Source organism: Choloepus didactylus, chromosome 7, assembly GCF_015220235.1.
Source record: "Choloepus didactylus isolate mChoDid1 chromosome 7, mChoDid1.pri, whole genome shotgun sequence".
Classification (NCBI taxonomy): domain Eukaryota; kingdom Metazoa; phylum Chordata; class Mammalia; order Pilosa; family Megalonychidae; genus Choloepus; species Choloepus didactylus.
The window spans coordinates 35,798,968-35,813,124 of record NC_051313.1 but is presented as its reverse complement, the minus strand read 5'-3'; the positions used below and the strand labels follow the sequence as shown (position 1 = coordinate 35,813,124).

The 14,157-nt window shown below is 35.2% G+C and overlaps 1 protein-coding gene across 4 annotated transcripts in view; it reads right to left on the bottom strand.

Moving 5' to 3' along the window:
* HS3ST5 (heparan sulfate-glucosamine 3-sulfotransferase 5) overlaps positions 1 to 14,157 on the bottom strand; it is a 319,040-nt gene that overhangs the window by 126,261 nt on the left and 178,622 nt on the right. For 2 of the 4 annotated variants that reach the window (XM_037842995.1, XM_037842996.1), the window contains exon 3: positions 8,168 to 8,280. The exons of 1 other annotated variant lie outside the window; for it this stretch is intronic. The gene's annotated coding sequence lies outside the window, so the exon portion shown is untranslated. The remainder of the gene's footprint in view (positions 1 to 8,167; positions 8,281 to 14,157) is intronic. One more of the 4 variants, XM_037842997.1, reaches the window with a different exon arrangement.

Genomic DNA, 14,157 nt, shown 5'->3' with positions numbered 1-14,157 from the left:
AACGGGAAAATTTTATAGAATGCTTTGAATCTTAATTCTGCTAAAACTAACGTTTGCTTCAGAAATATCATTATAATTTATTATTGAAAACGTTTGCAAAAGAAACCTGTTTTTGATGAGAAAACAAAACACTATTTCCTTTGGCAAGTGTTTGTTGGATTGAAAGTAAATTTCAAGCTTCTAAAGTGTTACTAAATTTGCTTACATGCTCATTTTACTCAAGATTCAGAATTCTGTGGAATTGTATTACTTTTTAAAAACTGTAGGGATAAAAATAATTTAACATAAATAAAAAGGTTGAATTTCTAAAATGTTGCTATGGGTATGTCCCAGCTTCACAAAGTTGTCTAACGTCTAGCATGTAACATGCATTCACAAAAATTGCCATATGAATATAGTACTTTGGGCACTATTTAGAATACTTCTAATCAATTTTTGTCAGAAGCAGGTACAATGATATTTTTAATACCCAGTTAAATCGGTAATTCCCTATACTTTCTTACTAGAGCAGCAGACATATAATAGAGAAGAATGACTGATAAAATAATTCTCCATCAAAATGCTAATTCCTATTATTTTACAAAATACCTGTAAAGGATAGAATAACAATAAGCAATTATGAAGGTACAAATCATTTAAAATAAGAAATTTTATTTTGAAAACTTGAAAGTCATTAAGATTTTAGAAAAATGAATGAAAAAGTCTCCCTTTCTCACACTACATTTAGAGGAAATATTGAGACAGAAGTATTATTCTCCCCGGAAGTAACCATATATTAAGTTGGTGTCAAGAAAACATTACAAAATATTAGCTTTCAGAGAAAAACACTTACAATTTCTACTTTCTACTTTCTACTTTTAAGTAATATATTCTTACTGTGACTCTAAAATCTGTCTAAACCACCATTAATATTTTCAAAGAAAGTCCTTCAGTTCTTACCAAACTGAAATAAATAATACCTGACAACAGCATTAGAGAACATAAACATAAAATTACCTGTTATTAAAAACTGAGCACATTTTTCTCAAAGAAATATATTACTCAGTTGTAAAATAGTATGTTTGCCATTCACACTAATGTTTCAACATTACGGTTCAATCTTCTAAAAAGCTGACATGGAAAATAATGGCGTAATAAACCAATTCATCATAATGTGCAAAAGAAACCACTGGAATAAATTGTAATAACCTTTCAAAAACTAGCAGCTTTTAAAAGTATTAATTTCTATTCCAGATAATTGGAAAGGACACCTGGGTGGGTAGGCAATATTTTTTATGGGATTGCTCTGTCAGGAGCTCGGATTGTCCCTGGACTCAGCAATGATCATTTAGCACTAAATGACAGTGAATCTTGCAAATGGGTCTTCCTAGATGGTGTTTGCCATAAATTACCAAACTCCATTCCCCTCAAGGTCAGCCATACAAGAGGGCAGGTATCAAACGGCCTTCATGGAGACCCAGAGTGCTCCTTGGGTTTCTCATAAATGGACAATAGTTGTGTTGGCTGCCATAAAATCAACTTAATGGACTGACAACATAAATTACCATCAAACTTCGACAACATTCCTACCTAGAGAACAGCTGAAGAATGCTTTTATATCAAAGCTGGGGAAAATGGATAACAATATGTTTTGCTCTATACTGGATCATAAATATTTTTAACAATGCTAAGTGGGGAATGAATTAATATTAGAAGCCACAATATGTTTTACTTGCTGCATTAAAAATGGCATCTAAGTAATATTAAAGAGACACATTCTTTCTGAAGTAACGGATACATACATCATAGTAATGCAATGGAGTTTTTTTATTTTTATTTTTATTTATTTTTTTTATTTTTTAAGGGAGGGAGGTTACTTTTGCCTGACACTCAATATTTTTACTAAACATAAACAACTGAAAGGAATAGTACATTCTTTTAAACCTTATTTTATGCATATAGTCCATCAGGCACACAGGAAAGGCAGATGGATTCTTGAGCTCTCTACTACTTTGGATAAATCATTAATTCACTTTCTCCTTGGCTTGGTTTTTCCATATGTAATTACTATACAAAGACATTTTGAAGACAATGGAATTAATTCTGGAAGGAAGGCAACAAATAAACCTTGGATAACTAAAGAATCGTATCTATTTTTGTGAAAATAATCTATTCTAGGTTTAATCAATTCACAGTTTTTAAAAAGCTAATTTGGTAGCAAATATAACAACAGCTAAACTATTTAATTGAATTCGTGATGGCAATGAAACACTGTTGTTTAGTTGATTTGTTTTTTACTCATCTAATTGTGTTGCCATCCTGTAACTGCAGTTTAATATTATTATTATTATTGTGGTGACAAAGGGCTAAAATTATTCTCTTGGGCATTTTTATAATTAGTATTTATTATCTCTTGCAATGCAGGACTTCATTGTAGAGTTTTGCTAAACAAAGTTCTGCATTGAGTAAAAGCAAGATCTTCCTTGAATCCAGTGGTTTCTCAGTCACATTAATGTCCAATGAAGTCCATATGCTTTAAAAATTATAAACGCTTACAAACAGAATTTGAAATTAACATTTTTGTGTCTTTCCCTCCCACAACCAGTCATTACCTTCTTTTGTGTCTTCCATTGTTCTATCTCTTGTATTTATTTCTTTCCTTCTATTTGCATTGTCACTTCTGTACAGAACCTCATCACCTTATACCTGAATTATTGCAGTAGATTCTCTGCTCCTGGTCTTTTTCTACCAATCCATCCTGCCTACTCCTGCCAAATTAAACTTTTTTAAAGCACTATTTTAATTGTACATTCCCCTGCTCAAAAATTTTCAAATGACTCCCCATCACCTGGAGGATATAGGCCTGAGACCTTAGCGAGAATGAAAGCCTTTGGCTATTTGGCCCTATCTCGTCATCCGTTCTTGTCTTCCCCAGGTCTCCTGCACAAACGCTTTAGGCTAGTAAATGTTTGGCTACCTCCACCACCAGTGCCTGCTTGGCAAGTACCCTCCATTTCCGTCTTCTCAGCCTATCTGGATGCTTTCCTTCAGTGAGATCTTTTTTGACCATTCCAACCACATTTGGCATCCCTACTCATGAAGTTGAAGTTGGAGCATTCAATAGTTTTTGTTTGCTTGTTTTAAAAATGACATCCTTCACTGTTTTAACAGTAGCACTTAACTTTGATTTTTTTTCTTTCTTTCTTTTTTTTTTTTTTTTGGTTAATGGTTACCATGTCTTTTCTCCCAAATTTAATTTGTAAAGGTCTTGGAGGGCAGAGGTTTTTGAGTTCTTATTATCTATCAATGTCCCTAGCACAAAGTTATGAAAATAGTTGGCAATCAGTACACATTTGCTTAACGAATAAGTGCAAAGTTCTGCTCTAGGCTTCTTGTAAGATTAGGATGAACACTATTCAGTTGTGTTTCTAATTTGTGGTATCCCAGAAGAGCAATTTATGCATGTAAGGCAATTTCCCTGAATTTAACAAATCTGTTTTAATTTTGAAGGTCTTAGTGGAACTATAGACTATGAACTATAAAGTGAGCATGTAGGATTTATAATGTTAAATCTGCCTCTAACGCAAACATGGGCACCATTAAAATAAACATAAACAAGAGTGTACTCATTGAATACAAACTTTCTGAAAGTTCTTTACTAATGCATAGTTCAGTAATTTCCAAACAGAACTGAAATCATTCTAAGTAGAATTTCAGAGATAAAAAGATATGTATGTAGCAATTCAGAGTCTTTATTTTATAAAGTAGACATATATTCAGGCTTTAATATCCTGTTGTAGAAATAATATGGACTTGGAACTCAACAAAACCTGAGTTAACAAGCCAGTTCTGTCTGCTACCTACCAAGTGTACTATCTTGGGTTGGTAATGTAATTCCTTTGAACTTGAAATTTTTCATAAGGCAAATGGAGATAATAATATCCAATTCATTCAAAAAACCCAAGATGAAGGAACCATTTTGAGCTGTTTATTAGGATAATGACTTAATGCCCCTAAGGTACCTAGCCTAGTACTTGGCACATTAATAAATGGTAGCTATTATTATTGTTTGTTTGGGAGGGGGAGTTTTTCTTTTTCACCCATTGCCTCCATAATAGACAAAGGCATAAGAGTTTAAAAGACCTGGGTTTGAATTATGGCACTACTATTTACTATTTTACTAATCTATGCGATCCTCAATTTCCTCAGCCATAAAAGAGGATGAAAAAATCATCTTACAGGAATGTTCTGAGCATGAAGAATGATCTATTTTAAAGTGCCTAGAATAGAGCAGGCACTCTCTGAATAGCAGATATTATTGTCATTCTTATGAGTCTTCTCTCAGACAGGTACAATCCTGCTGTACTTTGAAAAATCTATGTTCATGAATAATTTCGAAGTAATAGAGGTAGGGAAATTTTTCTCTTTTCTGTTTCACTACCTTGTGGAAAAAAAGAAGTCGGCATTGTAAAAATTATTCTTACAAATAATATTTGTATAGTGACTTACAGTTTAAAACAACTTTATAAAAACTGAGGCATACCCTCCCCAAATAGTCCCAAATTGGACATTTGTTGCTGTACTATTGCAATCATTATCTTGCAACCCATTCCACCATTAAAATGCTTAAGAATTAACAATAATGATAAGCTGCAAATACTAAGGAGGCTCTTTTAAAAAAAAGTCGAATGTGTTATAGACCTGTATTTTCAAAAATACTTGGCAGTTGAAATTGGCCAGATGAATTTGAACGATAGATCATAGATTCTCCATCTCAGCAGTAGATCTTGGAAGCAGAGGTCTCCTCTAGGCAGGCTGTGGCAAAAGACACTTATGAAAGTGGCTTCTTTACTCTTTGACCCCTAGAGTACTGTTTAATATCAGCAAGTTAACTGCATTCATTCAGGTTAAAATATAATTGTAAAAAAATTGGTGGGTGGTTTCTGGAATTTATCTCATGCAAACAAAAGAAAGAAAGAAATGTGGGTACCTTTCTTAAGTCTAAATGAATGCATTAATTCATAGGCTGTTCAGATTAATGACTTATTATTCAGACTCGGTAGGAATGCAATTAAGTGCTAAGAAACTGAAAGCATCTCCCAGTTTTATAAGATTGAGCTGTTTTCACTATCACAATAACTGAAGCATGTGCTTACTAACTCATCAAATACATTTATTTCCCTTCAACACCTACGAGGTCAAAAACAGACATCAGACACAAGTTGAAGTGCCACTAATTCCTCCGAAAAACTGTTAAACAGATGGTTTTAAGAAGCAGTAGGCTGGATCCCACTGGAGGCTCCTCTGGGGTTTCAGGCACTCAGAGACGCATAGATACTTTTAGAACCATGTACTAAAGGCCAGTATTACTCTTAATGCTTTAAACATGTAGCTTGACATAAAATCTTTCCTTATTCAAGGCCTCCATATGGCTCCATATGCAACAGTCCACATTTCTTATATCTTGTCCTATGCCCAGAAGCTTGGCCATTATACCTACATTTAAAAACATGTTATAACATGTTCTAAGGTTACCTGCCTCTTCATAACTGATAACAAGATCGTATTGGATCAACATCAACACCAGAGCATTGGAGCAATCTTTTATACGTCGGATGTCAGAACAAGGGGAGACAATTTCTATGTCTTTGCTTCCTTTCATTGCTTCTACCTCCCTTCTGTTTCCTGCTGGGGATGTCAAATCATTTGGGGACTTTTTAACTGTTTCATTGTTTACATTTACCAGACCCATAACTCTAATTCATGTGTATAGAGTCTCTGATCATTTTCAAAGCAATTTAACAAATAATAAAATATTTTGATCCCCATAATGTCATGTGAGATGAGGAAACTGAGGTACAGGATGATTACATGATGAGTCCTAGGTCACTTGAAGTTAGTGTCAAAAGAGAATGCCTGCTTTTGGCTCTGAATCTGGGACTTGCTTCTCTCCATTATAGTCATCATTTTCTTGGCCTTTGGAGTAGACTTGCATTGGAAATTTTTTCTCATTGGCTGTGTGATTCTAAATATGTTAGTGAAACTCTATGAATTTTAATTTCCTTATTGGTTCTTCATGGGGTTACTCCAAGGATTAAATGAAATGATGTATGTAAAGTTAAACAAAACAAAACAAAACTAGAATAAGGTTAAGTGTTCAAAAATATTAGTCCCTCCAAGCCTCCTTTTTGGCAACATTTCACCTAAAAGTAGTTCCCAAGGTCTCTGAAGTTACTCTGGATTTTAGAAGGGGGTAGGAGAGCAGAGTACATGTAATATAACAGTAGTGTGACCAAATTCAATTTAACCAGTGATTTATCAGTCATCGACTACATTCCCAGCATAGTCCTAAGGACTGCAGATGCACAGATTTAAGTAGCAGCAGCCAAGGGATCATGGCAGAGGCAAGAACAAGTCTTGCTGATGATTTCTTGGAAAACAAAGAGATTCCAAGAGCAGCTAGTCTGCCAAGCTTAACAGAGCTCATTGTAAATTCTCCAAAAATAACTTCAGATATGAATAAAACGTTAAAACTACCTCATATGAATTTTATAGTTTAATTTCTCTTAAATAACATATTGTACCAAATCTCACAGTGTTATCTTTGTAGACACTAGCACACATCCAATCTACATTATGACATGGGGTGGATGCAGGGGATGCAAGAGTCTGCCTCATAGTGTACCTGGGAATAAAGGGTTAAAAAACGTGCTAGGTGTTTCTCTTGTGTTTCCATTACTTAAGTCACCTAGATTGTATGATACCCTGGGGTAGAAATAGCCAAATACTTGTTGAGTTGAATTTGAGCCTCTGAGCCATATCCTGCCCCCCACCCCTCACCCCCAAAAAAGGTAATTATAACTTCACTCCATTTGGATTAACTCATAACAAAAGTATCTACAATCAACAAAAAATTTTTCAAAGTGAAAATATTTTTTGAAAGGTCAAACCTACGGAGACAGAATCTTTTACATGGATAAATCTCAACTTAATTAGGTTAAGATTACAAGAATAAAAGGAGAATAAATTTAATCACTATCAAAAACAATTCCTGGGCACCTGTACATGAGGCAACGTGTGGAGTGAAATGAGTCCAGACTTTAGGATCAGACACTTGGGTTCCGATCCTTCCTTCTCTTATGATTTTAGGCAGTGACCTGACTTCTCAGGTCCACAGTGTTCCTATTTTTAGAATGGGGAACATGCCATCTATTTTCTAGCATTATTGAGGGAATTGAGATGGAACATTACTGTACATACAATAACAAATAGGTAACAATTTTCAAGTATTTATTATGTACCAGGCACTATTCTAAGCCCTTTTCATTTGTGAAATCATTTAACCTTCACAACAACTCAATGAGATGGATGCTGCTATTATCACTATTTTACAGATGAATAAATTAAAGCACAGAGAGTTTAAAAAAATTTTGCCAAGGTCACCCAGAGAGTAAGAGGCTGAGCAGCAACTCAAACTCAGCCATCCTGGCTCCAGAGTCTGTGCTCTTAACCACTTCCCTATATTGCCTCACTCCATCAGAACTGCTCATTATATGCCTGTTTTCCCTCCCCCCCTGGATACTGGCTTTCCAGAAATAAACACAGGACTCTGAGGACAAAGGACATAAAGTGATAGAAAGCATCATATAATCTGTCAAATGCCAGAGGAAGGGTATAAACCACAAGTCATACAGAGGTTTGGAGGAAAGGAAATAATGGGGATGGGAAATCAGCAATATTTAGTAATACAGATGGAATTCAAATTGGGCTTTGGATAGAGGACAAAACTAATGCCAGCAAAGAGGAATTGGGAAGGTTATTTCAGGCAGTTGGACAGCAAGCACAAAGGCTTTCTGCATTCAGGAAATGAGGACCAGTTTCAGTGAGAAGGGGAGGAAGGTTCCTATACAGGAACACTGAGACAAGAAAGCAGGGGGCAGAGAAAAGTCATTTTGTAGACTGTTAAAAAAAAAAAAGAAACCATGAGAAGAATGAAGACTTCAGTTTATACCTGCTGGAGAGCTACCAGGGGTTTCTAAGTGGCTGGGCGCATGTGTGTGCTCAGGCCGAGTCAGGCCAGGTAGCTCTTTCAAAAGTCTGATCAGGTGGCAGGTGTCTAACATGGAGAGGAGTAGGGAACGTTAGAAACCAGCCTGCAAGACCACGCAGAGTTCTTCAGCACACATACCTACATTCAGACACCTCCCGACTATTCCAGCGATGATTATCTGGTTGGTGGATTTTCCATGGTCCTCTCCACCTACTGGCTGTCCTTTTCGTTTGTTCACAGCTTGTTAACACCTGCGGATGGACATGGAGGCAGAGTGATGATTTTACCAGTAATCATTTTTATTTTTATTTTTTTGCTGCTCCTTAGTAGTTGTGGTTAAAGGTGAAGTATAATGCAGACAATTAGAACATTTCTTTGTTTTTTTCATGGTACTTCAGTCCCTCTATTAAACAATTTGTTGATGAAGAGCAGAGAGCACATTTGAACGTTAACCCTGAAATATGTAATTGTTAATTCCCTTTGATCAAATATGACCTTGTAAATTGGGAGCTACTCACATGTACTTTCATCTAATGTTCTTGTAGCAGAACTTTGTTTCTGATCTGGCTGCTGAAGTTTTTAGGTGAGGGTGGTTAAATTTACTCTTCTTAAAAATGTTGCATATTGTATGTATTCAGACTGACCGTTTTGTAAGCCATATGATGATTATTCATATCAATCATTCTTACTTTTGCTACTACTTGAATATATTAAGCAGTTGCTGCTCCTTCCTAAGTTGTATATAGATTACCCAGAGACCTGATAGCTCTTTATCTGCAGAGTACATGCTTGGCTCTAAAACTAAAGGGCTATATTAGAGTTGTAGAAAAAGAAAAGGACATGGGAAAAATGAAATAGATTGCAACGTCAAACTTTATCTCTGATAATATTTCATCATTATGTCAGGCTATTATTAAAAATTTCTATGACATCTAAATAGATTGTAAAAGCCCAATCTCAATGCATCATTATTACTAATATACAGTCAATAATAGTAGACACAAAGACTACTCTAGTCTGAAGTGGCCGCTAAATCCATCTTTTTACTTGGGCTCATTGTAGGTGAATATATTTAGAATGCCAAGCAAACACACACACACACACACACACATACACATAACCTTTTTCAAGAAAGGCCTTAAAAATGCATACACCTGGCTAATAGCCAGCTACGGAATCTATCATATCTCTGCTCTGATTGACACACTTTCATACATTATTTCCAGCTCTTCCACTTGACTCCTGTCAACCCTTCACTTCCCATCTACAATACTGCCAGCATAGCTATAGAGAAATCAGAGAATGACTAGGAAAAAAGTGCATCCAGTTATTTCAGGACACGATACATATCAGTAGTGCCCACATAGTAGCCAGGGAACTGCCTTCTTTGTTTGTGAGGACTTCTTGCCCTGCTCCCAGGCCTGCTGACCTCCACATAAAACAAAACAAAACAAAACAAAACAGAACAAAACAAAACCTCAACTACTCTGCTTCTCAGTTTATTTGATGAATTAGAATTATTTCTTCAGTTCCCAAATAAACAGAAATCATTATAATTATGAATAATTAAAACTCTAAACTCAAGAGGGCACTCCACATTCATTACACTGTAGAACTTCTCCCCTAAGGGTATACCTTCAATTAGTTCAGTTTTCACAACCGAAGACAAATGTGACAATCAGTTAATTGCAGGTGTTTAGTACAAGGAACAAAACAAGCTAACTTACCATTAAATCACCATCTCTCAGCCAGCAGAGGCGCCACTCTCTTTTAGATTCTTAACATCTGTACTAATTCTAGAATTCAGGAAGGCAACAAATAGCAGAAAAAAACATATTGCCTTCAAAGCTATGACTAGCTACACTTCGGCTTTATCAGCTACCCTAATTTACTAGGTTAAAGTAGAAGATAAGTTATAATAATAAATGGTTTTAAATGAGAGCCTTTTAATCATATTTTATAAAATTTTATCAATATATTTATTTACTTATAAGCATTTATTAAGCACCTCCTTGGGTCAGGGTTCAGGCTAAATGATAGCTATATTGCACTGTAAGAATTGTTTACAGTTAATTTCATTTAATCGTATACAAATTTATACATGCAAATATATATTTGTAAATTCTTACAAATGTTAATTTTGGTGTATATACATCTACAATTTATAAAATGAAGTTATTTGGAGTGCTATTCTTCATATTTCTGAAGTTGTAATAAATTATTTCATTTTTAAAAAACTAAATCACAAAATTATTTAGATTTTTCTTTCTCAGAGCCTCCTCTATAAAAAGCTTAGAACTATCTATTACAAAGAACAGTAGTAAATGCTGTTAAAATTACTGGGGTTTTTCTTAGGTGCTTAGAACTAAAATCCAGGTTAAGTTGGAATTGGATTAGCAAATAGTAACAGAGTTTTGGATTGAAGACACTATTGTAAAGCAGATTTCTTTGCTCTGATTCAATATCAAATTGACAGCCCTGATCCAAGAAGGGTTATCTTTTACTAGCTGCCACTTTGGGGAGATACATTTAGTTTTCATTTAAGTAGAGGAAAGAACTTATTAGAAATGTGGTACAAGTGGTTTCAGAATGATGAATCTCAAGTTACCAATTACACTTTCTATGATTAGTTGCCTGAGCCTTGTATTTAATTAAATGGTTATTTTAAATGCTTATATTTAATTTAAACATAATAATTAGCTAAGCTCAATGTTACTACCTCATCCATTTTGAAATTAATTAATTCATAAAATAGCTCAAAAAGAACTCTAAAATTTTATATTCAAATATATCAGGATCAGTTTGCATCTTTGGTTGGTTTCACTTGTGGACTCAAAGTAAGCTGCTTACTTTAGTTACAACTGCAGGTGATATGTAACAGAATCAATTATTGATATGTCCTTGATATTTCCTTTACAAGTATGATACATATTTTCACCACCCTCCCAGGCAATATAATCCACAGTCAAGGATATGATTGCTTAAATTCTAAATGGATTGAAGTTTTATAAATTAATTTTAGCTTTAATACACTTAGTTGGAACCATGGTTTTTAGTAGATGATTCATAAATATAAGAATCAGTGTAATAAAACTTTCTTGTGGCTCAGTCCAATAAATTTAACCAGGATGTGTTTGCAAGGAACTGTTCTGATTTTAACTTCGATTCCGAAAATATTGCAGTCTATATACACAGGAATCAACAAAGAGTAGGTCATAATGCACAACCATTACTCTTGGTCTACAGAGAGAATCCGAGGATATTTGAAAACACAATGGCCATGTGGACTGGGTTTCCTGGTACAGTGAGAAACTACATCCATGAATGTCCTACAGTCTTCAGTGTAGCTGGTGGGCAACTGCTAAACTGGGCACTTTTTCTATTAAATAACGATTCCTACCATTTATTAGACATTGAATATGGAGTATCCACTAGAATGAAATGCCTAACGAAGTCGTATTATTGGGCTCATTTTACAGATGTCCAAAGTAACTGTGGCAGGATTCAAAGCTTCACTCCACAGCTCTGCATCTCACCGTGTCCAGCTTTTCCTTCTCAGAGTTATAAGGGAGGCATTCCCGATAGTGAGGTGCTGACAACCACCACCACCACCACAACAATTAGTTCTCCCTTGTAGCAGCAGTGTGGATTAATTAAAAAGTGAAGGTAGCACATTTACCTTGACTGTTAGTAATTAAAATCTATTGCCCCTAATATTAGTATCCTCCCACACTACTCTGCAGAATTTTCTAATAATTTATTAAAACCTGATCTTTCAACTTTCCAATGAACCTTTAGATTTGGGAGAGTCCATTTCCACCATTCTTCGATATTAGCTCAAAACATTTTTACCCCCATCTTCTTTCCCTCCTTTAGGCATTTTCATTCTGCAAGCTATAAAATCAGTCTCAGCTTACACATTAAGTGAAGTTCTGCAGAATGTTTCTCTTCCTTTCACAGTAGTATTATTATGTGACATTCCAGGATGCCTTTAAGCTATACTGTATCTCAATTACCTCAACTGCCATCTGTTTCTGTTTCTTTCAGTCTTTCTCCCTGGTTCCCTAAACAATGAATGGTATTCCCGCTGTAGAGCTAGATTTAGGTGCATTTTCTGCAAAGAAGATGGGTAGCAAATACATATATTCCTCCTATTTAGATAATACTCTATAGATTGTGATCAAAGCCAATTATCTATTGATTTTATGTTTAACATTTCAACCACCAACCGTTATCTTAACTCTGGACATTCTCAGAATACCAAAGATTTGGAACCACCCCAAAGTAATCAAAATGAAGAGGGACTACTGGAGGAACAAGAAGAGGTAGAAGTATAAGCACATCTGTTTTGTTAATCTTGCTAAGGCCTTTATATACCATCTGTTTCCCGTTCCTTTCTGGCTACCGTCTTCCCCTAGGCTAAAAGATTAAAAAAATAACTGTTGAGGGGGAAAGCATTTCTTGAGAAACTAGTTCGAGATTTTAATTCTATATTTCATCTGCCAGACAGTGAAATGCAGTTACCCACAGCAAGTGTTCCTAATAGATAAGGGAATTGTTGCTTCACATATAATTACATTGAGTCTAACCATAGACATAGTCAACCATATCATCATCATACCATTAGAAGTGTTAGGAAGTCTGAAAAGAATCCATTTTGAGGAGGGGGTCAAAAACCACTTTTATTTTACTTCAAACCAAGGTTATCATAGAACAAAACTGATTATTCTTTTGGGGGAACAATTTTTGGAATATAAAAACAGTATTAAAGGGTAAATGAAGCAGACTGTTATGACTGGCAGTAAGTTCAGGCATTCTGTATTCTTTTGTGTTTGCTTTGGAATGTTAAACAGGTTGGGTTCTTTTTAAAAGAAAACATTTTATTCAGAACATTCTCCCATGAAAGCACTCTTTGACAAAGTGTCATTTTTTGATATATTAGTACATGTCTGCCCACAGCTTATATTAAAAAAAAAAAGGCAAGCAATGTTTTAACAACTTTTGACAAGCATGGGGAATTAAACTTTCACAGAACCGACTCTTTTAATGTAATGCTATAGTCTATGTTCTATTTTCTATTCTGTATTTCTTTATGGCAGGCCATGGAATTTTAAATTGTATCAATTTCTTGTTGGAAAAAAGTACAGAGAAATTAAAGATGAGTAATTAGGGTAGGAAAACTACAACTCATCAATAAAATATTTTTAAGCATATAATTCTGCAATTTGTTGAGACAGTGAGCCATCGGTATAGCATCTGGCAAATTATAAATGAGTAACAGGAGGGAAATTAAAGGAATTTCTAATAAAATCTCAAGAAATTCAGCTATTTCTTAATTAGACTTACATGTTAACTATGAAATCATAAATTTCCAAATCAAATCATCCTTTGTTGATTTGCAGTGCAGGCACTGCCTACTGGAAGCCTTGTCCACATACCCAAAGGCATCTCTAGCCAACATGTCTGAGAGCACTCAAACTCCACCAACCTGCCCCTCCTCCTGTGTCACCAGGTTGTGACCCTGCATGACTGGAGTCCTGTCTGCTCCCCAGCCTCACCTGTCCCCACTCCTCCCTGCTTATTCAGATGTCACCCAGAGCTTCTTGCCTGGTTCTTGCTCCTTTGCCTCCCTACTTAGATCAACTATCCCACTCAGACTGGCTATTTTCTGCTCTTCTTTTCAGTCTCCGCTTGGATGCCACTTTCCTCTGGAAGATTTTCCTGACAGCTCTTTTTCTAGGTATCCTTTCTGTAGCTCCTGTAGAACCCTGGTCTCTCTAATCAAAGGCCCTGGCATGTAGTGATATCATTGCCTTTTTACTTGCCTGTAGCCCCAATAGAACATAAGCTGCATGTAGGCTAAGACCCTCTCTTATCTTGTTTACTGTTAAATCTCTACTGCCTAGTGCTTGGAATATTCTAGGTGCTTCCAAACACTTTGCTTTAAAAAGATTAATGAATCATTTGAGTGAGAAGTTCAAATATGGTGAACAGTTTTTTTCCCTTTTTTTGAGGATAACACAAACTATTGAATATAATCACACTCTTTAATACTAACGTATTTGAGTTGATATGTATTAATATCAATGTTCCCATCTGATTATTTGACTCAGCTGAAATAACAAGTT